Source organism: Amblyomma maculatum, chromosome 1, assembly GCF_055883805.1.
Source record: "Amblyomma maculatum isolate TAMU_Amacu chromosome 1, ASM5588380v1, whole genome shotgun sequence".
NCBI classification, from domain to species: Eukaryota; Metazoa; Arthropoda; class Arachnida; order Ixodida; family Ixodidae; genus Amblyomma; species Amblyomma maculatum.
In genome coordinates this window covers 472839018-472861386 of record NC_139344.1, presented here as the reverse complement: position 1 = coordinate 472861386, position 22369 = coordinate 472839018, and the positions used below count along the sequence as shown (strand labels likewise).

At 44.4% G+C, this 22369-nt stretch overlaps 1 long non-coding RNA gene across 3 annotated transcripts; it reads right to left on the bottom strand.

Moving 5' to 3' along the window:
- Nucleotides 1-5511: 5511 nt before the first annotated feature.
- Nucleotides 5512-17038, bottom strand: LOC146209965 (uncharacterized). Of its 3 annotated transcripts, none has more exons than XR_014707845.1 (3): nucleotides 16902-17038; nucleotides 15369-15611; nucleotides 5512-6539 (listed from the first exon to the last, which is right to left on the bottom strand). It is a non-coding gene; the product is annotated as an uncharacterized LOC146209965 (long non-coding RNA). The 3 variants fall into 3 exon arrangements; XR_014707846.1 differs by lacking the exon at nucleotides 5512-6539 and adding an exon at nucleotides 8343-10166; XR_014707844.1 differs by lacking the exon at nucleotides 5512-6539 and adding an exon at nucleotides 11293-13276.
- Between the last annotated feature and the right edge of the window lie 5331 nt (nucleotides 17039-22369).

The following is a 22369-nucleotide window of genomic DNA, read 5'->3' as shown; positions in this document are numbered from 1 at the left end:
CCCAGCGAATGGAAACAGAACAGTGGGAACACAAAATGAGCACGTGTAGCTGACCAAGAGTGATCAGAGATTGAAACTAAGCTTTTCTTGGCCACTAGCTGAAGTTCGAGGCTGACATTTGACTGATTCATCATCTGAGCTGAACTGAGAGCTAGTAAAATTGTCTTCAAGAGACTTCGCTACTGCTCTCATAAAAAGAAAATTATAGTAGAAGCAGCAGAATCGTGTGAATGGCACCAAAGACCTCTTTATTTCGAATATTTTTTTAAATGTCGCACTGTGCCAGAAAGGGGGAAAAAAAAAAAAGCTGCACACAAACAGAAACTATGGTTGTCACAATAGCCCCACTGCGGTAGTGCAGTGGTTAAGATGCTAGATTACTGTGCCGGAGTACCCATGTCCGAACCCAATCGCTGGCGGCTGCTTTCGATGCAAACGAAGTGGCACCCGTGTGCTGTGTGATGTCAGCGCGCATTAAAGATCCCTAGATGGCCAAAATTACTCTATAGACCTCCACTATGGCACCTATTTCTGTCTTTCCACTTTGACTCCCTCCTCCCTTCCCTTACTGCACAGTTCAGGTGCCCACAGAAACAAGTGACAGATTCTGTGCCTTTCCATTCCTGTGAACTAGTTACTATAATTACTTTTGTCATACTATCTGCTTAAATGGGGCTACATGTTCCAAACACGAAAATTTGCGTCTGCCAGTGTGTGAGAACCATCATTCATATATGAACGATTGGCTTAAAGCGGTCCTGAAAGGTATAAGCCCTAATCCCTTAATTTGTGCCGGTATTATCTCACACATAATCATCAGCATTGATGATTAGGAGGCATTGCAGATGAAGCTATGTGATGTTAAGAAGATAGTGAGAGACCGGAAAGCGTGGCGTGACATGGTCCATAGGGTCACGAAGAGTCGGACACGACTGAACGCCTGAACTGAACTGAATCATCAGCATACAACCATAATCTACCACATTGTGCCCAAGACCACCCAACATGGGTATAAAGCTCTGTTTAACCAAGCTGTATGAATGTGGAGTAGCATGTCTGATCCAAGGGTCTCGGAGGGTTCTATTCCACCTCACCCTCTCACCTCAAAGGAGCTGCCTGAGTTAGCAGCTCCAGATAGCGTCGTCCTCTTTTCTTGATCCTTTGTCTCTTTTGAGCTTTTTCACAATATGAGCTCCAGCCAGTTCGGCCATATCACGTGGCCTCATGACATCGCAGAACCAGACAACCAATCAGTGCATGGCCATGTCACCTGCCAAAGGCATGGTTGTGATTTTTCTCAAGGGTGACGCCTTTTACGCTACCGCAATAAAGCAACCATTCTACAATAAGTCAGTTCTTGTGGAGCACTTTTCACTATTGCTGCTGCATTGTATGATATGGGCAGTTCAAATTATGTCCCTTCTGTAAAGAGCAGTTTGTTTGCACAGCCTCCTATCCGATGTGGATGTAGGCTACAATCCAGCACACAACAGCGGCAGGGCAGACACATTAAAAAACATGGCAGCCCTTACGAAAGCCAGCTGCTCCTTCAGCTGATAGAAAGTCCAAGATTTTCCCAATTCTATTATCTTGTAGGCAATGGACAGTAACCCGATCGGTTTAAGTTTGCAAGTGCCTGACAGCCCCTTTTTTATAGATTATGGTACTGTTAGGATCCTTCCAAGATTTCAATACGCTTGAGGTCGTGAGGCACTACACACACAAAGCAAGCAGTTTTTCTAGCACAATCTCCCTACCACTCTTCAAAGATCTGCAGTTGCCTACCCATACCAGCCGATTTCCCCCTTTGCATTGCTTCTAAGGCTTTTTTACTTCCTCCATGACCAGCATGACGTACAACCTGCTCACAGTACTGCCCGTCATCCTGACTGCTTCAGCTGCTGCTGTGACTGCTTCAGGGCAATGTCATCAGCAAATTGCAGATTACTGAGCTATTCTCCATCTACCCTTATCCCTGAAGGCATGTCACCTAGCACATAGTACAATAGGTGCTGTCAAGAGAGTACAAGAAGTGGCCGATTCCATGCCAAGTTACCTAAGACAATGCCATGTTTTAGACACAATCACACACGGATAACTTTTTCTCGGAGAACCACAGCTGTGTTACATCCACAAGGGATCAAGTTTTCTTCTATATGACAAACTCTCCAATAAATGTCAGGCCCGTATCGGTTATTAATCTGTTACTTTAATTCACAAGGCTAGAAGCTAGACTGGCAAAAAATTGCAGTCACACATTTGTGCTTCCCACCTCCCCCCACTGCAAATCATGTGTTTCAAACCACCCAGAATGATTTTCAAATAATAGCATATCAGCAAATGCAAGGGTGACAATATACAACAAGATTAAATACATTGCAAGCAAGGTGTTTTAAACTTAACTGGGAACACGCTCTAAACCTGTGGAAGCAGTGAGAGTATCCATTTGGTCACATCAGTCGCAGCTCACTGCACTACCGAAGTGGCGGTGTAATCGAACTGGCGAAGGGAACTCGTTCGTCGGCACCAAGAATTCCTTGCCTCTGCAAATGTAAATAAACGAGAGTAATGTTGCAATTACATTTAGTTTGCATAAATTCAGCAAACTCACTCACAGTAGAATTTGGTTTGAGTAAAGCAAGTGAGAGTGCCTGCTGCAGAAGGAAAAAGGTAGTAACGAGACTGGCTGTCAATGCTAGCACAAATTTAGCACACTTACAAAACACTGAAATAGCAACAAAGAGAATCTAAGTTAAATCACTTGTGCAGTAAGTGCCCAATATGCTGCGGCTTGCATGGAACTGCAATGGAGAGTGCTTATAGCAGCAACTGCCAAGCTCTTTGACAGGATTATGAGGTACTAGCAATGGTGCCTCACTCTCCCACAAAACATGCCAGCTCAGATTAATTATTGCTCTGTTTTCAAATAAGCTGTCAATGGCCTAGGCAGCAGCTTGAAGCCAAGCACTGCCAACTATTTATGTTGAAGCAGGCAAAAGATATATATATTAGAGAACTCTGCGGTAGCAACATGCATCCAAAGTGTTAAATCTAATAAAAAAGCTCAGTGAGTTCCACCAATGCAGTTATATCGGAGTAAGAGGACAGATATTGTCACAGGCATGAACCTATGCTAGATGAGGAGTAATGAAGTCACCCTTATACACCGAAATAAGTGAGTACTTGACTGTGCAAGGTCTGAGCAATTAAGCACATGAATTCGGTCATGTATATAACCATACTTTTGTAGCCATTTCATGCTGTGCAGTAGGCTTGTTGCACTTCGAGGCTCATTCCGCACAGGACCAACTTACGTTTAAACAATCTCTCAGCTGGCCAGCAACCCCCCTTTTAGCAGTCCGCAGATATTACTCATGTATTGCAGCACTACCACGTATGGTCTGTACAGATGAGTGCCACTTACCTTTTAACAGTTTTCCGAAAGAAGCCCGACATTTTTTATGGGCCGAGCCGCTCCATCGGTTGAAGCTGCGAGGAAGGCAATATAACCTCTCGATTATAAACCAGCGCGTTCACGCTGGCGCACGCAAAAACGCCTTATACTGCCCAAACAAATATAAGCGAACTCAGAAATAGTTTTACGTTATCTTTTAGTCGCCTCATATGTCCCAATACCCCAGTGCATCCGGAAGACAACAGCAACCGGCGACCGATCGGTGCACAGCAGCAGGTATGGAAGTTGTTCCAAGCGCAATGAAACGAAATCGTGGACGCGTGGAGTACGCAGTCTCCTCGGCTCCTCACGCCTTCGCCCGGAGACTGTCGCGCGATTACGCCGCGTCAATAATTGAGGCTAACGCATATTTCAGCTGCGGTGCAAAAACTCGTTAAAGAAGCTGCAAGGAAGGCGATGGCAGAAAGACGACAAATGCTTTACTTAGAGTTCGCGGGCATGTATGTACGACTCACCGCAATCAGAAGGCTGCAAGTAGGACAGCACCGAGGGCTGCGCCCTTGAATTTAAGGCTATAATCAACGAACTGAATCCGCATATCACCGAGTTTGCATCTACCGGGATGATGGCCCGCAAACTGCAGCAGACCGACGCATGAAAGACAACCTAAAGTGCCTAGGGCCCGCAAAGCGCAAATGCTCGTTGTCTGAAAAGCGCACCAGACTTCCTTCTTTGGGCCATACTAGTGTCCCTAGAAATATTGCTAGTCTGCCGTCCGCCGGCCGCGGCGGGGGCTGCGGCCTGCCGCTGAATGATCGCCGCGGTGGCGCTGCGGTGAACCGGAGTGCGCCACTGCTGACGGAGCAGACGACGCGCGCGCCCGTGCGCTTCGAAATGCATTCGCTGCATGCTCATTGTCAGGTGCCTTGTACATGCGATGCCACTCTTTAGTCTTTGATTTCAGTTTAGTCGTAATATTGAATTCGCAGCCGAGTTGTTGGCATAACCACGGATGCGACTTTTTTTTTTCGTGAGCGAAGTTTTGTGCGCATGCCCCTGAGCCGATGTACAATGGACTTGAATATTTGGGGGCTGGGATTTAAAACATTCCTGTGCAAAATCTATTACCCCCTTCGAGCTGAAATAACGTTCACAAAGTATCAAAATATTGTCTACGTTATCTGATAAGTGATTCAACATCGTTACTTGCCTAGATTTTCCGAAATCGAGAAAAGACTGCTCTCGGTGGCGTGCACAATTTTCGCAGAAGAGAGTCGAAACGCTGCTTTGACATGGTGCGTCATCTGTCGAGCAGCGAGGCAAGCTCCATCCCGCCGTTGGCCCCGGTTCAACGTTCATCGTTGGGTGCTGCGTACAGAGTGGGTTATCTGTAACAAAATTTCATTCTGCTGGTGTCATAGAGTTTCCTACTCTTACCTAGAGGGAAAGCTGGGCTGCCATCTATGGGAGTTTACATGGAGTATCCAGACGACCGGTTCAGCCACCATGGGCGCTCAAAGCATCATGGGCCGGAGAGCTACCGAGTGCAGAACTACAACTTTTGGCCAAAACTAATGCAAAGATAAAAGTTGTTCTACAGTAAATAATGTTCTAACATTCAATTTTGTGACTATAAATTGCAAAAAGAGAGAGAAACAGCATGTCAGTGCGAAATTTATCCAATATAAGCGATCGCTCGCTCTCCTATTGGCTGAGTATTAAGCTGCGCGGAAACCAAAATTTCGCACCTGTTGAGCATACCATAAAAAGAAAAAAGTTTTTGAAAATATATACGGTTGCTTATTTACTTCAAGAAGATTTTGATGGCATTTTAGAAAACCGAAACTGTTTATTGGCGCAGTCTTCTGTTGCGTTTGCACTACTGTGGCTTTTGCGCACTACGTTTGTAGTCTGCTACTGCTCGTCTGCTCGCTACCTATAAGCGCGCGGCGCGCGCTATTTGACGGCTCTCACCATGTCTTGGCGTTGTGCGTACGGACTCTGCAAAGAGAACCACAAAGTACGAAGCGGAAGCCTGTCCTATCACAAGTAAGTACCTGGCGTATATATTTACCACTGCTTATCACGTTGGTATTTCCGTGAATTCGTGAAGTCGCGTCTGCAATGCGCGCGGTGACTGCCCGGCTTCGAAATGGGTGGGAAAATTTCAACTGCGGGTAAGGTAACTGTAGCTTGTCGAAGTAATTGGCGCTTCTAAAAGGCAAGTGTCGGCACGAGAAATGTGCAGAGTTTGACAGTAGCAGGTTCTGAAGTTTAAAATTCACAACAAAAAAGCGTTCTTTCATTTTCTCACCTGTTCATTGCAGCTAGCAAGTTAACTCTAAAATACAAAAAAAAAAAACTTTTTTTTTTCGGTTTCTCACCTGTAGCAAATGTGTTCAATGCACAGGTTCCCACTGGACAACTCCGACTTACTTTCGAAATGGCTGCAAGCGATGGGGCAACCAGACTTCAGGCCCAGCAGATACCAAACACTTTGCTCGGCTCATTTCTTAGCAAGCGATTTTAGAGCAGGGCGTCAACAATGTGTGCTTCATGAAGGAGCAGTGCCATCGCAGTTTCAACACAACACTGGATGCACACAGGTAGTTATGCACACTTGCATGTACTTTTGGGGGGTTTCAACAATTAACAAGCACGTATCTTAAAAAAGAATAGCTTGTAGAGGCCAAATGTCAATATACAGTTTCTTGGCTCGGCACAGAAAAAATGAAATTTATCTTCTTTGCCAAGATGATGCAGTGCAGGCACAGCACTAATCAGGAAGTGATGCAACTTACTGTAGTTGCCATGGAGGATGGTACCATTAATATTACCATTAATATTTAAAAACATTGAGCACATTCAGCAGGTACCTATAAAGTTGTGTGGGATAATGTGACACTACAACTTGAGACAACCTCTTGGCCTGATTTATTACAAGTGGCAATGGTCTTACACCACAGATTTTAAAGACGTATGGCAATTGCAGACAAGTAAGTTTAACATGGACGCCTTTTGCTCCCAGGAAGTACCACAGCACAGTGGATGTGCTGACACGGCTTCACAGGAACAACCAACACCACCACCAGGCTCAGGAGACATACCATATGCTGCAATCTCCCTGCCAACAGTTCAACAGCCATCAACCAGTCACCAAAACTCAGCAGTAAAACATGACCACACATACAGCCGCGAAATAACCGAGGACAGGGTGAAGCTGCTGGAAGAAGGTCTTACGTCTGCCCGAAAGAAATTGAAAGTGCTGCACGAAAAAACAACAAGATATGAGAAAAAAAGTGGAACATTACTGAATGTCATTGAGGAGATGAAGGCGAAAAATTTGATTTCCCAAGAAGCTGAAAAAAAGCTTGAAGAGTTTCAGAACCTCCCACAAGAAATTCTAAAAGGATGGGGAGAAAATGCAGCTGCTGAGCATTCCTGTCGCAGGAGGTATAATGACGAGATGAAAAAATTTTCTTCCACACTTTACTACTATTCGCCACGGGCTTATGAATACTTGGGCAGGCTGTTTCCTATGCCTAGTGCACAGGCGATCAGGAAATGGCTACAAGTTGTAAGTGGCTGGCCAGGCTTCACTGCTGAAGTACTCAATGATCTAAAGGTCAAACATGGGCAAGATTCACCACGGGAGCGACTGTGCTCTATACTACTTGACGGGATGAGCATAAGGAAGGCATGTGAGCTTGATGCTTCCAGTGGCCGTCTCATCGGTTATGTAGACCTGGGGCACTCGCCAGAAAATGAAGATGTCAATGATGCACCACTAGCAACAGAGGCACTAGTGTTCATGGTCGTTGGCATAGCAGCACCGTGGAAGATGCCATTTGGTTATTTTCTCAATGCTGGCCTCTCCGGGGAAGTGGTCAAGAACTTGCTGCTTGATGCCATCCACTGCATAACTGAGTGTGGACTGACAGTAGTGGCCGTCGTATGTGACTGCCTCAGCGCGAATGTGTCAATGGCAAAGCTGCTTGGATGCCAGGTTCACGAGCATTCATACAAAGACCTGAAGACCTTCTTTCCCCACCCAGAAAATCAGCATCAAAAAATCTTCATGCTATTTGATGCCTGCCATGGCATAAAGCTGCTCAGGAATCTCCTTGGCGACAAAGGTGTTCTAGTCAGCAGCTTCTATGGGGTAAGAAATACTATATTTTAGCAATGAGAACTGATAAGTGTATTCAGCTGTCAACAAAAAGAGAAATTTGAAGGGCACTTAAGCTACGTCTTTAAGAGTATGCTGCGACAGCATTAATGACTCTTGTCTGCAGCTGCTCTTGTGGATGCACACATTTTGTTACTCGCTCAATCACTAATTCTGTAATTTATGCCTCTATAATATCACATACACTCATTAGCATATAGTTGTAAGTTACCATACTGTACGGGTGACCAAGGGACAAAAATATAAAGCACCAATTCAACAAAGCCATATGATGTGCCTGTGTGGCCTAAGGACAGCACATTTGATTGGGAATCCAAGGGCGGTGGGTTAGATTTTCATCTCCTCCCAACATGTGGTCTTGTGATGTCACATAACCCTATCGGTGGCCCATTGTTTCACCTACGAACTCGCATAGTTGTGGCCATGACTTTTCAGCTCGCAATGCTGGCAGCAGCAATGCTAGAAATATTTGCTGCAGAATGGGACCTTTAATGGTGTTGTGTTAAAACAGCTTATGCACTGCCTCTATAAAATATATTAAATAGCCTGCTGTTCATAGTTTCCCACACAAGCTAAAGCCACTAACACAGCTGCACTTACAAATGTGAAGACTAAGGGAAGTGAAAAGAAGTTTAAATGACTGTAAATGACTAAGCTATAAGGAATAACATTCACATCAGGCTTGTATGTCTGAAAGACAATGCCCTTGCTAGTGCCAAAGCTTTGTTCATATAGCATGACTAGGCTACCGAAGCAAATAGCATAAATACAGTGGCTGCGTTTAAAATAAAAGTATGTAGCTGACGAACATTTTGCTTTTATGTCAAGCAAAAATTTCCTTTTGCTTGAATTTAAATCTTGAGTGACATTATGGAAAATAATATAAAACAAACCATTAAAGAGGCTGTGCTCACTGTAATCACTTTTCATAATAATGAACGGCCTAAGGGAAGATAGGTACAACTGTTTTGCCGACAGGCATTCATCTGTAACAAAATTATATTTGGACCAAAAGTTGTAGTTGATAGTAGTATTGCATCTTGTTTAAAAATGATTTGTTGGTTTATAGGGTTTAACATCCCAAAGCAAATGAAGCTATGAAAGATGAAATAAGGGGGCTCCAGAAATATTGACCATCTGGGTTCTTTAACATGCACAGACTGTAATCGCACACTGGCGCCTATCTTTTCGCCCCCATCGAAAAGCTGCCACCACCACCAGGAGTCAATCTCACATCATTGGGTAGTCGTGCACCCTAACCACTGAGCTACCACGACAAGACGTTTACAGAAAAAAAGATGGCCTTCAGCAAATGTACTAGCATTTGAAAATTTGCTCCCATCTAGCTTATAACCTGGTCTGCAGTGAAAGTAACCTCCTCAACATAACTATGCGGAAAGCAATAGCATAAGGCAAGTGCAATTATACTGCTGTGCTCCTTTAACGAAATCATTCATGCAATGTTTTTCTACTCAACTCTCCCTGTTCAAGGATATCCTTCACTCTGCCGCTTAACTCATGCTTTATGGTGCTTAATGTCCCAAAGTGAAGCCAGTGTAGCAGAGTTCCAGATAATTTCGACCAGATAGATTTATTTATTATGCACCAACAATGCACAGCACAAGGCTGTCTTGCATTTCACCTCCACCAAAACATGACCACAATAACTGGGGTCAGTCACTGGCCGCCCAACTCAGTGATTAAGCACTGAAACCCCCGAGCCACTGCAGCATGATATGCTTAACTCAGTAATGAAAAATTATACGGTGGTAGAAGATTAGTCAAGATTTCAACTGTGCTTTGCGGTGAATATTACCTTAGGATACTGCAGAAGTAAAACGACATGGATGTCATTTTAACACTGCAGAAACTAAAGAAAGGCAAACAAGCTGTTTAGTGTTCAAGAAACTGTAAATGCCAAGGCAGTTAAGATGGCTTTGCAATTAACCCAAAATCCTGTGCCCCTTTACTTCACAGACTGTCCGGTGGGAACACATTGTGCGCCTCCATGAGCTGCAGGATAAGGAAGGGCTACGTGCAGCCAACAAACTTTCAAGAGCCCACATTGAGTACTATCGACAGGTGAGGTAACCTCTGTAAGGTCGCCAGCAGAAGTTTAATATCCTGCTTTTTTCTTCCTTTAATAGGTGATGAAAGTTAAGCTAGCCGCACAGGTATTCAGCAGCTCTGTCAGCAAGGCCCTAGAGTTTGCCTCACGGCTGCAACTCCCAGACTTTGAAGACTGCAGTGGAACAGCCAAGTTTATTGCCATGGTTGATCGGTAAGACCTACGATAGGTTGCTTTGCATGTATTTTGTAAGGTACTGTAAACAATGGCATATGGTTAGGTTAACGCAAAAACAATTTTCAGGACATAAGGTATGCAAAACCTCTAACTGTCCCACTTTAAACAAGGAGACATAAATCAATAAGACAATGTTTTATTTACCTTAAGGCTAATTCTTAATGCTACAAGGGTCACAACTCGGACAGGTCTAGCAATGCTGAACATGTTTAAATTTCTCTGCCTGTATCCACAGATTGTGATGATTAAGGAAGCGGCTGAAATGAAAATAATCAGGATCTAAAAATAGCAATTCAAGGAAAAACAAGCCACAGTAAAATAAGAAAACGACCAACAAAATTTTATGGTGTAATGATTTCACACTAAATGGCAACCTTAAGAAGTAGTAAGCAGCAACTAACTCCAGTTACAGTCAGAGATGAAGCCTGTTCTCTGCACAAGTCCTTCATTTGTATTTGTGTGGGCAAGGCACTATTGGCATGACAGTGCGCTATTACAGCTCCGATGTCTCAACATAGTGAACACCTTGCCTTTAGCCCACCTTGTCTATTTATAGTAAGCGCTTGTTTTTTGGCTAACAAATTGTGCAGACGAAACGTTCAGACGAAAATGCTTACACAGCCAGGCAACTGGCAGATACCCTGTAAATAGCTTTCTGTTGTTCAAAACCCCTATGGCTAGCTTTGGGGTATCTCTTAATGACCTATTTACATGTACAAGCAATATCCTATTGAGCTCGGGCCTATAGTATAAGCCTGTAAAGGGTAATGTTTGTAATATAACAATGTATAAAATACATGCATGTGCACAGTTTACATTTGCACAGGTATCATTAAAGGATATGTGCCTGAAACTAGACATATCTCAACTATGCTCACTTCAGAAAACCCTCTTTTGGGCCGCCTGCACAAGGACTGAATGCCTATGACATGATGCCGCAGGTGCCGTCATCTACAAAGGCACCAGTTTCTGGGTGATGCACCTCTGGTGACAGCACTCCACAAACCTTGTGTCACTGAGACATTGAGAATATGCCTGTATAAGGTTAATGGCAGTAATGTGCAAATATTTAAGCAGAACTTAGGTCTTGCTTATACATAAATGCTTAGAAAATGAGATGCCTATCATAGCATATGAAAATAAAAATTCATATATCATATTATGCTTTACGAACATGAATAATTCATTCAGCTTGCACTGGTGTACAAGAATATGCAGAAAGCTAACCATTTAGCATTATCTTTCAGGACATTTGACCACTTAAACTCCTGCAACCCAACAGCCAAAGGGTTCAAGGCACCACTGCGGCCGTCAACACTCCAGTATCAAGGAGAGGTGATGGAGGTTGCAGGGAAGCAACTAATGGACCTTCGGCTACCAGATGGAACACCGGTAGCTCAAGACGGCAGGCGCATGTCTGTGATTGCACTAGCATTCACGCTGAAGAGTGTGTCACAGCTGGCAAAGACACTCTTTGATGCTGAACTATGCAGGTGAGTGCGCATCTATGCTACAGTCACATGCTGCATATCCCTAAACAGTTCACTGACAACATTAACTCAGTTCATGACGCAAAATGTCATGTGCGCACATTGAGTTTTTGTGCATTTTGGCATGCTCATTTTTTGTGTTTCATATAATTGTCAGCAACTAGATTGTTAACACTGGTGTTATGATGTGATACTCGTAATAATTAATAGAAAAGACCAAGAAATAGCCTACACTAGGATACTCAACACTGTGTGTGTGATTCTGGCAGTGAACAAGCAGCGCGTATATATTGCTTGATTATTCCAACTACAGCTATTGAGACGGCAGGGCTAAAAGACAAATTAAGACACAAGCACACCAGCCCTTTTCCCTTTAGCAGAGACGAAAGTCTTCACCATGGAGTGGGAAATAGGGCAACACTCAATGTTAACGCTTCACATGCACTGACAAATCACAAAAAGAAACATTAAAAAAAAGTGATTACTGCTAAATGCCATAACCTGACCTTTTTCATAGCACTTATAGAATCCTTTATGCAGTATATTGTTCGTCTAGTTGGTTTATGCTTCATTAGTGACCTTCATTCATACAAAATAATAAACAATTTCAACTTAATTTCTTGAACCCATCCCGTATTCAGTTCGAGCTCTATTTAAGCAAATGAGTACAATTGCAAGCAAATGAGTACAAGTACATAAAGAAACAAGGCAGGTTATAGTTACACCGACATGCTTTTTCACACTGCAAATATAGTATGCAGCAAGGTTTGCCTCCAAACACACAGGAGTGCTGTAATGGCCAAAATGAGTGTACTGGTATGCGTTTCACTGCTGTGGTAAGTTAGATAAAAGTAGATAAGAGTTAGCAAAATTTTTCACGCCAAAGCTGCAAATCAAGCTGGAGACGGTGTTGCTTCAAATACGCTTCCTCTATCCAGTAAAAGGGCACAAAACCTGATGCCGTGCTTTGGTTGTAAAAACATTTTTAGGCTTTTGCATAACTTAAGTAATGATATATCTAAATTCATGCCGCCAATTGTATGCAGCCATAGGGGTGCGCAGGGTTCAGCATTAGGGCGAGCCAAGTTTCAACACAGTGCCCCTCGCACTTAGTTGAAACCAAAATGCAGCGCAAAGATGAAGACTGGTTACAAAACATTTATCTTCATCATCATCAGCCTGACTATACCCACTGCAGGGCGAAGGCCTCTCCCATATTCCTCCAATTTACCCAGTCCTGCGCTAGCTGCATCCACTTGACGCCTCCTAACTTCTTAAACTCATCCGTCCACCTACCTTTCTGCCGCCCCCTGCTGCGCTTTCCTTCTCTGGGTACCCTGTTTGTTACCCTAAGCGACCATTGGTTATCCTCTCTTCACACTACATGTCCTGCCCATGCCCATTTCTTCTTGATTCTTCTTCTTGACATTTATCTTATAGTGATGGAATACAACAAGCACTTAAACATGTATAAAAAACAAAGCACCTTTTGCCATGGATGCAGAAGATAGATGACATTAATGGTAGTACACCGGGTAAATTGGAGGAATATGGAAGAGGAGTTCGCCCTGCAGTGGGTATAGCCCGGCTGATGATAATGATGCAGAACTAAAAATGATGCAACGAAACGCTTCCTGAAACAGTTTCTTGAGTCCTTGGCTTTCCAGAGGCAAGGGTGGCAAGTAAGCAGTTCTTGAAACACATCACGGGTCCTCTGCTGTAAGCATCGACAAAAAACTTGCACGGCCAATAACTCTCCAAATGATGACAGAGGTCCGAGATAATAAACGTACAGAGCAGATCTGGCAACCACCTTAGAGGATTAGGGGGCAGCCGCTCCTGGTGCACATGTCTATGCTTGCAATCTTTGCCTCTTGCTTTATCACATGCACCAAGCAGAGATAAACAGTGCTAAATGTGATTCCTAATACTGTTAGTGCTGTACAGACAGAGCAAACTCAATAATAGGAGAATCAGCACAGCACAATAAATGTTTACTTAGCCTCTGCAATGGTGGCAATCTAATGTGTGCAGTGCTCACCAGTACTTTTGACATTCTTTTATGCAAGAAATTCAACTTCTCATTTTTCTCGGCGCATACTCAGTGGGCAGAAATTTTCCCATAGTAGATCAAATCTTCTATTCTGTACTTAATGATGTCACACAAAAAAATGAGAACTATTTATTTTACCACAGAATTTTCATACTTTCATTGATAACGGCAATATCCTAAACTTCATTACACATCTGGTTGCTACAGAAAAAGAACTAGAGGGATTCAACACAGCTGTACCGGATGTTGAATTGTTGATATAAGACACACGGCTGGTTTCAAATTGTTTATTTCAGTGATTTCTTTAATGCTGTAATGAATAATAACATAGCCACTGTAGTAAACTGTTGCAGTTTCTTTTATAAGCAAAAATTAAAAATGGTCTAGAAGAAAGGAAAGGTGCAGTCCATGTCACACTTCTCGGTGGACACGTGAACCATGCCATAAAAGAATGAAGGAGGCATTGAAAGAAGAAAAGAAAGAGCTTCAATATCAAAGGGCTGTAGAAAATAGCGGCAGCCAGCTAAATTTAACAACCACTGCTTATGTAATGTGCCTGGCCCACCAAATCTGGTGCATTTGGTCACAGCGCACACATATGGGACAAAAGACAAAGGTTGCATGTGTGTGGAACCACTGTCTTTTGTCCCATTCACGTGCGCTGGGACCACATCATTCCGTACCAACTCGCCAAGATTTCCACTTCACTCTAACCTGTCATCCACTCATGCCACTCATGTTTGAATTGGCACCACCTTAAGAATAGTGTTCCTATGGAGGCTCCCTAGTTCGAATGCGGTTACTGATGATGTGATGTCACTGCAGGTTGTAAAGATCTGTAGGTGTCTGATGTCATTGCAGAGCCATCTACTATGGCAGCTCTTTTTCTTCCTCCTTTAACTCCCTTCTTCTTTCTGTTACAATGTGGTTCAGGTGTTCACCAGGAAATGTGACAGATACTGTGTCTTTCCTTTGCAACACCCTAAGAATGGTGTCCATATGGAGGCTCCCTGGACTACCCCTCCTCTCCATGGCAGCAGGCATGTGGCACAGCATACGTGCCCAGCAACACTTGAAATTGCGGCATCAAATGATCCTAACGAACGTGGGCAGCGGAGCATAAAAGCTGTAGGCAAAGCTACCCGTTCCTCTGCCACCTTCACTGAGTCACTCTATGAGTGAATGTTTTTTATGCTCCCTTTAATCTGCCTACACCTGAAAATAATCCTTCTACCATGCATCCAGAAAGCAAGCAATGAACCAGTATCTGCAATCCAAATAAAGAGCTTAAGGATACCGTGCCATGCCTTCACTGTTCAGTTACTGTCATGACTATGCACACAATGCATACACTTTACCGAAAGCCACATTTTTTTATCATGATTCGGGGGGGGGGTTCGCCTTTACACAATATGCGGTCCCATGCGTAGAAGTCAAATTACTTGCAACTTTCAAACTACTAGGAGAGTGTAGGGACACCACACTGAAAGCTGTTTCAAATGGCACATTGTTGCAGAACAGTGTGTGCTGGAAAACAATGCTCATAGTAACAGGCCGCTGTTATCACCTGGCAACCCCTAGAGGAGAGTGCTGCACAAGACAATGTGTGGATATGAGAACCACACTGATTTTTTGTTAATGTTTCATATTATCTGCTCTCAAGTTAGGGGAGCAGCCCTAAGCAGCCCTGGAGCAGCCCAACATCAGTCACAACTTGTCTCCCACACATACAGAAATACCGAGAAAGCAATAAAGAGGAAGGGGACAGATACCAATTACAGGTACACATTGGTACCCAACAGAGGAAAGCTGAAAGGATAGAAAAAGATTAGCCAACAGAACAATATTGGGAGTTCAAAAAGGGACACATGAGCTCATAAATAAATTCACAAAACCACTGCGCTCCTCACACATACCATCCACCGTGTTGCTTGCAGGTACATTTGCACGAGGAGGCTCACACAGGATCCCCTGGAGATGTATTTCAGCTGCATCAGGCAGCGCGGTGGCTGGAACAACAATCCGTCGCCTGCCCAGTTCCGGCATGCCTACCGAAGCACTATTGTGCATGCAGCTGTGGTTGCTTCAAGGAACTGCAACGTCTCCACAGAGCTGGAAGGCATTTCCTTATCCAGGAGCCAGCGACAGCAGATCAGGCCCTGCATGGAAGACAGCTGCTATGGATTTCAACTGCCAACATCTACACTGCCACAGTTGCTGCTTGACCACGACTACTTTGCTCTAAGCGAATTCAAAAGCAAAGTGGTTGAGTATATAGGTGGCTACGTCGTCAGGGCAATTAGCAGCACCCTTCATTGCGCTGAATGTGCTGCTCTCCTTGTGTCCGACAGCATAAGTAGTCTGTTAACATTGATTAAGAACCAGGGCGGCCTCATTGAGCCATCACGCTTTGTCCACGCTGCAATGCATGCTGCTGAAAGAATGCTCCAGCAAACACCAGCTGTTGAAAAGCATAATGTGACTGAACTCACACTAAAAGCGTTTAGAGAATTTGTGCAGCAACACAAAGCCATACTGGAGGAATGTGCACACTACACTGAAGATCCACACCATGTCATCACCCTGACACGAGTGGTGCAAAAAAAGTACATTCGATTACGGCTCCGAGAGATTGCCCGCCGTGCCACCGAGAAAAACCGTGGTGCTTATGTCAGGCATCAGTTCACAAAACGTGTGCTTTTTGCACACCAGTGAACAGTTTGCCCATGCCCTTTCTGCAAAAGTGCTTTTTTTTTAAATTTTCTTCAACGATTTACGTTCAACACGTTAACTATTACAGTGTGCAGCATTCATCCTTAAAGGACCAGCTTTTAGGTTAGGGAATCACTTTTTTAAGCACATCGTTTTTGCTTAGTGAACAACTGCCAGCTAGCATTTCTGCCCAGGCACGCATGTGGATTGAAAGAGTGAATGCTAAAACTGACAAATGGCACTTCTGGCCAGGCATCTGTGTGGACTGAGAGAATGAATGTTAAAACTGACAACTGGCATTTCTGCCAAGGCACTTGTGTGGATTGAGACAGTGAATGTTAAAACTGACAACTGGCATTTCTGCCCAGGCACTTGTGTATACTGAGAGAGTGGATGCAAAACTGACAACTGGCATTTATGCCCACACACTTGTGCATACTGTGTACTAAGAGAATGGATGTAAAAACTGACAACTGGCATTTATGCTTAGCTACTTGTGTGTACGCAATAGTGGATGCTGTGAAGTGGTCCCTGTAAACACTGAAGCCACTCATGTGGGCTCCGAGTAGACGCTGTGGAGTGGTCCCTGCTTGTGACATCTGCGGGTTGTGCACCGACAGTGCAAAGTTACAAGAGTGGAATGTGTGTGGTGTTCGTTCAAAGTGAAGTGAGTGTGTGAAGTGTTTCTGCTGCATGACAGCGTGCCCGTGTTTTAACGTTTTTGCCTTGACACTCACCTAGAAGTGGCCACTCAGGTCACAGCAAAAAACTTTTGGGGGGAAGGGCAGGAGAAGTCGAGCCCTGGGGTCGTAGCTGTGCCCCGCCGCTCTCGCCTCCTCGTGGTTCCCCCTGGGAAACGCTGGGGCATTGGCAAAAGCCTTATTGGCATCAGCCTTTGCCTCAGTAGGCCAAAGAGAGCGGGAATCAGTGCCTGATCAAGCATTCTTAGAGGTCGTATAGCCCACAAGCCGTCTAAATTCAAGGATGAAGCAAACGACTGTAGGCAATATTAAAACAGCTATGCATAGGAATAAACGTAACAGTGCGCGAAACATGCAAAATATTGAAAAAGAGATGGTAAAGGCCTAAATGTGCATACGAATACCAAGGTTACCACGATTAAGAAGTTAGGAAAATTGGGGTTTGAATGCACGACGAGCACCACTTTGCGTGCGCTGCCTCAGCTTGTTCATGCGCAACAGGAATTTTATCGGTGTCGCCGAATTCAAGCAAGCGCTCGGATTTTATCGAATCGAGCAATAGTACGCAGCGGTGAATTGGTCATTCGGCAGGTAAGCCCAGCCAGGCTTGATGTCAAATTCGCGTTCGCAAGTTTCAATTATGTATAGAAAAAAAAAGCGGGCGGCTAGTTGGATGAAAGTAAAGTTTTAACTATCCAGAAGGGCACCTTTAAGACAGATGGGCCTTTGGCGCATATGTCACACTACAAATTGGAGTGCTTACTCGGCGCCTATATTGAAAAATGAACAAAGTGCTAGCGAAAACAAGCAAAGGTTTGCGTAGGTGCCGCGTCCGCTATCAGCTGCGATGGGGAGTAAAACAGGTCAAATCGCTTCACTTGGACGAACCTGGACGAACTGACGCGTTTTGTCGCTCTTGCAGGCCACAGCGTGCGTAGTACAAACACCCGTTTGCCGAGAAAACCTTCGGCTACTCCAGACCTATGATAAAAAATATACGCCTTTATTCATGCGTAAAATACGACCATGATGCATGCAAATCGTTCAGAAACAAATCGAGGACATGCGCTTAGCGTCCGCTTTCTTTCTTTTAACCACAATGCCACAATTAAGGTGTTTCCAACACGGATCCACCCTCCTCTTTTCTATCAAGCAGCACGTCCCGAAAAACCATGCAGGAATTCCTTCCTCCATGCGAAAAACAGCTCCGTGTGACAGTGTGTGCGTGAGGGATACCACAGTAACGCCACTCCGCGCACCCGAGAAAAACCGACTGTCCCGCAACAAGTAGCTCACCGGCCCATGATTCTTAGCGCGCCCATGGTGGCTGAAGTGCAGCGCCCTCAGCTTTCCCTCTAGTTAGTGTAAGGAACTCTATGGCTGGTGTCATAGAGTTCCTTACACTACCTAGAGGGAAAGCTGAGGGCGCTGCACTTCAGCCACCATGGGCGCGCTAAGAATCATGGGCCGGTGTGCTACTTGTTGCGGGACAGTCGGTTTTTCTCGGGTACGTGGAGTGGCGTTACTGCGATGTTTCTTTTTTGTCATCATCATCATCTGAAGGTGCGTACATAGACCGTGAAAGCCATAGTAGCGAAGGCGCTAAAGCAGACGTCGTCAATAAATGATTTCTGTTTCCCGAAATTCCACTAAAAACTTTCTTAAGTGATTGTACAGCCATAAATATTTTCATAACGTTTTTTTATTTCAAAATTTGCCTATTAAGTGCGAAATATTGGTATTTGTGCTGCTCAAAACTAAGCCAATAGGAGAAAGAGTCATCGCTTATATTAGATAAATCTCACACTGGCATTCTGTTTCTCTCTCTTTTTGTAATTTATAGTCACAATATTCAATCTTAGGACATTATTTACGGTAGAACAACGTTTATCTTTGCATTAGTTTTGGCCAAAAGTTGTAGTTCTGCACTCGGTAGCTCTCCGGCCCATGATGCTTTGAGCGCCCATGGTGGCTGAACTGGCGTCTGAAAACTCCATGTAAACTCCCATAGACGGCAGCACAGCTTTCCCTCTAGGTAAGAGTAAGAAACTCTATGGCTGGTGTGGTAGAGCTTTACAGCAAGGCTCGATGAGAAACTGATTGCCGCTGCATGTGCGCATTTCCGGACGATGGGACAATGCTGCGTCACAGCTCGGCGGCTCGGCCAACACCACCTAAGTCTTCTAGGTGGTGTTGGCTCGGCTCGGCCTCCCAGGCACGTCGCAAAAGTGGTGGCTTGTTTTACGGATACACGTCTGCATGAGCGGCGTATCGCTGCATGTTTTAATTGAGTGGTGAAGGTGAGATTTTATTGCCCCCAAGACGCGTGTCGCATTGCTCAGAGCCTTCCGTTCCGCTCCCTTTGCTGCGTGTTTTGCTTACTGCGTCGTATTACCGCACCAAGGTTCGCTGAACGTGCTTTAGCTGTTATTACAGTGATGTTCCTATTGTCAGTGGGATCTTTCTCATGAACATGTTAAATGCTTAAGTTGTAAATTTGTAACCTCACATTGACTCCTCTCAGTGGCAAATGAAGCGCGAGTAAAATATGGGAATCATGAACAGGGCGAGATTTATTGGAGCGAAGCTATATTTTCACTTCTCAGACGCATTAACTTCTAAATACTAGCAATCCCAATTTGAATTGCTTACCTAAGCTCTTACAGGTTGGCGTTCTAGCGCTGGCGTTAGTTATTTCGTTCGTTTGTTTTTGTTGTTCTTTGACGCTGATATGTACTTTGTTTGTTAGCAAGATCTTTCACCCTTTTATAATCTCACCGCGTTTCGTTCGGAGACCTACGCTCAGGAAATTTTGTTATCACGAGGGTTTCATGAAGACCGTGACAAATGAGCGGTGGTCGCTCTCCTACACTTAAAGATTTCATTGTCGTGAAGCGTCTATGTAAGTAATCGTGAATTAATAAAGCCTGGCTTTCTATGCAGCACAGCTTCACTCATTTATGCCCTTAGTGAAATGCCTCAAGCCATGTGGTTCTATCCATGTGCTTGCCGAATTCACTTGAAGGCCCTTGTTCACAAACGTGCCCGAAGAAATAAGCCCCAGAATGCGTTTACATGACGCGCGACGAAAGACTATGCTAACGACGACGGAGGCAGAACGATGCTATGATAAGGTGGTTAAAGATGCCGTAACATTTCAGTTAACGTAAAACTTGACAGTAGAAATCCATGTCAAGTAAAGTTGGCTGAACAGTTACGGTGTCCATTTTTCTGCCTTATCCGAGCATCGTTCTGCCTCCGTCGTTGTTGGCCTTGTTTTTCGTTCATAAGTAAAGAGACAATCAAATTCCCCGCCAAAAGTACATCACTGTGACGTCACAAGCAACGTCACGTGTTTGTTGTGCCTCACAGTTCGCAGGGGGCACTGGGAAACTAAAGCCTCGCTCAGAGTCGACACGCAGGCTTCTATGGGAGTTACGCTACCATTTGTTCTTCTACCATGCCGCGCGCGCGTAATTATAGTTGTATTTGTAAAATACAATTCAATGGATTTGTGGCTGTGTCATAACGTGCTCTGGAGTATTTATTTTGTTCTAAAACAATAAGCATATGGCGAGCTTGCATGTATACCAAAACAAAACTTTACATGAAACGCATATGTCGCATGTGGGAAGCAAACATGTACCATATGTACATGGCACATAAATTGCTTCATTAAAATGGAAGCTGTCAGTATTTTTACTTGCTTTTCCTCCCATCGTAAGACGGCTCTTCAATTATTATTGCTGTGAGTGCACAGTGCGACAAAAAGGCAGTGTTTATGGCCGACGTTGGCAGTCTTGCAGTGATCCCTTGCTGCCTACCGCGCGAATCTCCTGCATAGCCACCGCACCATATGACCCCTCAGGTTAATTGTACTACTCACGAAACGTCCAGATAATTAGAAAGCATCGCGGTGCTCCCTGAAATGCTTCGTCTCGCACAGATCAACCGCTTGAGTTGGTAACTGCTTGGTTTCTCTCGAGTTAGCAGAGAGAAACCATCAAACGGCGCGGATCGATGGTTTCTCTCTTCTAAAAGGTTGCGCAGCTGAAAAGTGGCCTTATGACGTCGATTCAGTGCTTTCAGCAATTACAACAGAATGTTTCAGCTTACTTCACCGCCCACCAAACTGTCAACCAAACTGCCATGAGCTTCAAGTGGAGAAATGTGGCGCCCAACTTTGGTCATTTCCCACCACACGTCAGTCAATCAGATTTCAGGAGGCGGCTCTTGACAGTGGGCAGTTAATTTCCCATGATTCGTAATACAACCGTAAGTGATTTAGTCTCTACCGTCTATACCTTCGTTTTGCTTCAAATATATGCACCATTAAGGTATTATGAAAAGCGCTGCTAAAAACCCGTTTTCATGCTTACGTCATTTTTACGCCACCACAAAAAGCCATTTCTACAGATTGCAATTTTGAGCCACAAACTTGAAGCACGACTTTTTTGACAACCAATCGGAGAAACAACATGGCGCCGAACGGCGGCTGTGTGTGTGTCGAAAATAGGCCCCCACAGCCTCAGGAACAGTGGCAGTGACTGCGCCTGCATTGACTTCCGGATGGATACCATCACATTCGAATATAAGATGATTGTTTCTATGGGAGCGAAGAGCGGTGCAGTGCCCGCTGGCCGAGGTAGCAGGCTCTATACAGGTGACATGCAAGCTGGCACGAGAAAATAGACAAAAAAGGGAATCCCGTTAAATGGATCATAAAACCCACTGCAGGGCAAAGGCCTCTTTCATAACCCCCCAATTAACCCAATCCTGCGCTAGCTGCATCCAACTGATTCCCACAAACGTCCTATCTCATCCACTCGCGTAACACTCTGCTGCCCCCTGGCGTGTTTGCCCTCCCTTGGAATCGTGTCTGTTATCTTGCCTTCATATTACATGCACTATGCCCGCTTCTTGATTTCTACTAGAATGTCATTAACTCCCGCTATCATACATCAAATATATATTGATAAGGCAACAGTAAATGTGGAGGTCGTTTTTTGGGACAGGGGCAACCACCCTGCTGTTGCAGGTTATAGCTTTCAGACTACTGTTCATTTGCTACAATTAAAAGGGTTCTGGTCATGTCTTGTGAAAACTACTCATTGCATTTTGCACTAGGAAACCTGTGCCTAAAGAGTAGGCTGTGTCAAATTGCTCACTGCAAGGAGCAATGAGTAAGTTGCCAGTGTTCTGGCCACACTAGGAAAATCCTGTGTGTAGTAACATGTTCTGATGTACTCTCTAGGTTCTAAACTGTGTAGCATGACAGTGCTTGCTTGGGGACTCCACTGCCTCATGCCAATAAATACAGGTGCTGATGAAATACAGGGGCAGATCGAGTTACCATTAGCTCACCACAATGCTATGGTCCACTACAGCACAGCTGTGGTGGGTGCTGCCACTTTATGTAGCCTACAAGAGCACACCAGTAAAAGCCAAAAAACAGTTTGAGATAGTTGCACGATCTTCTTGAATCTGTCACTTTTGCTGCTTTC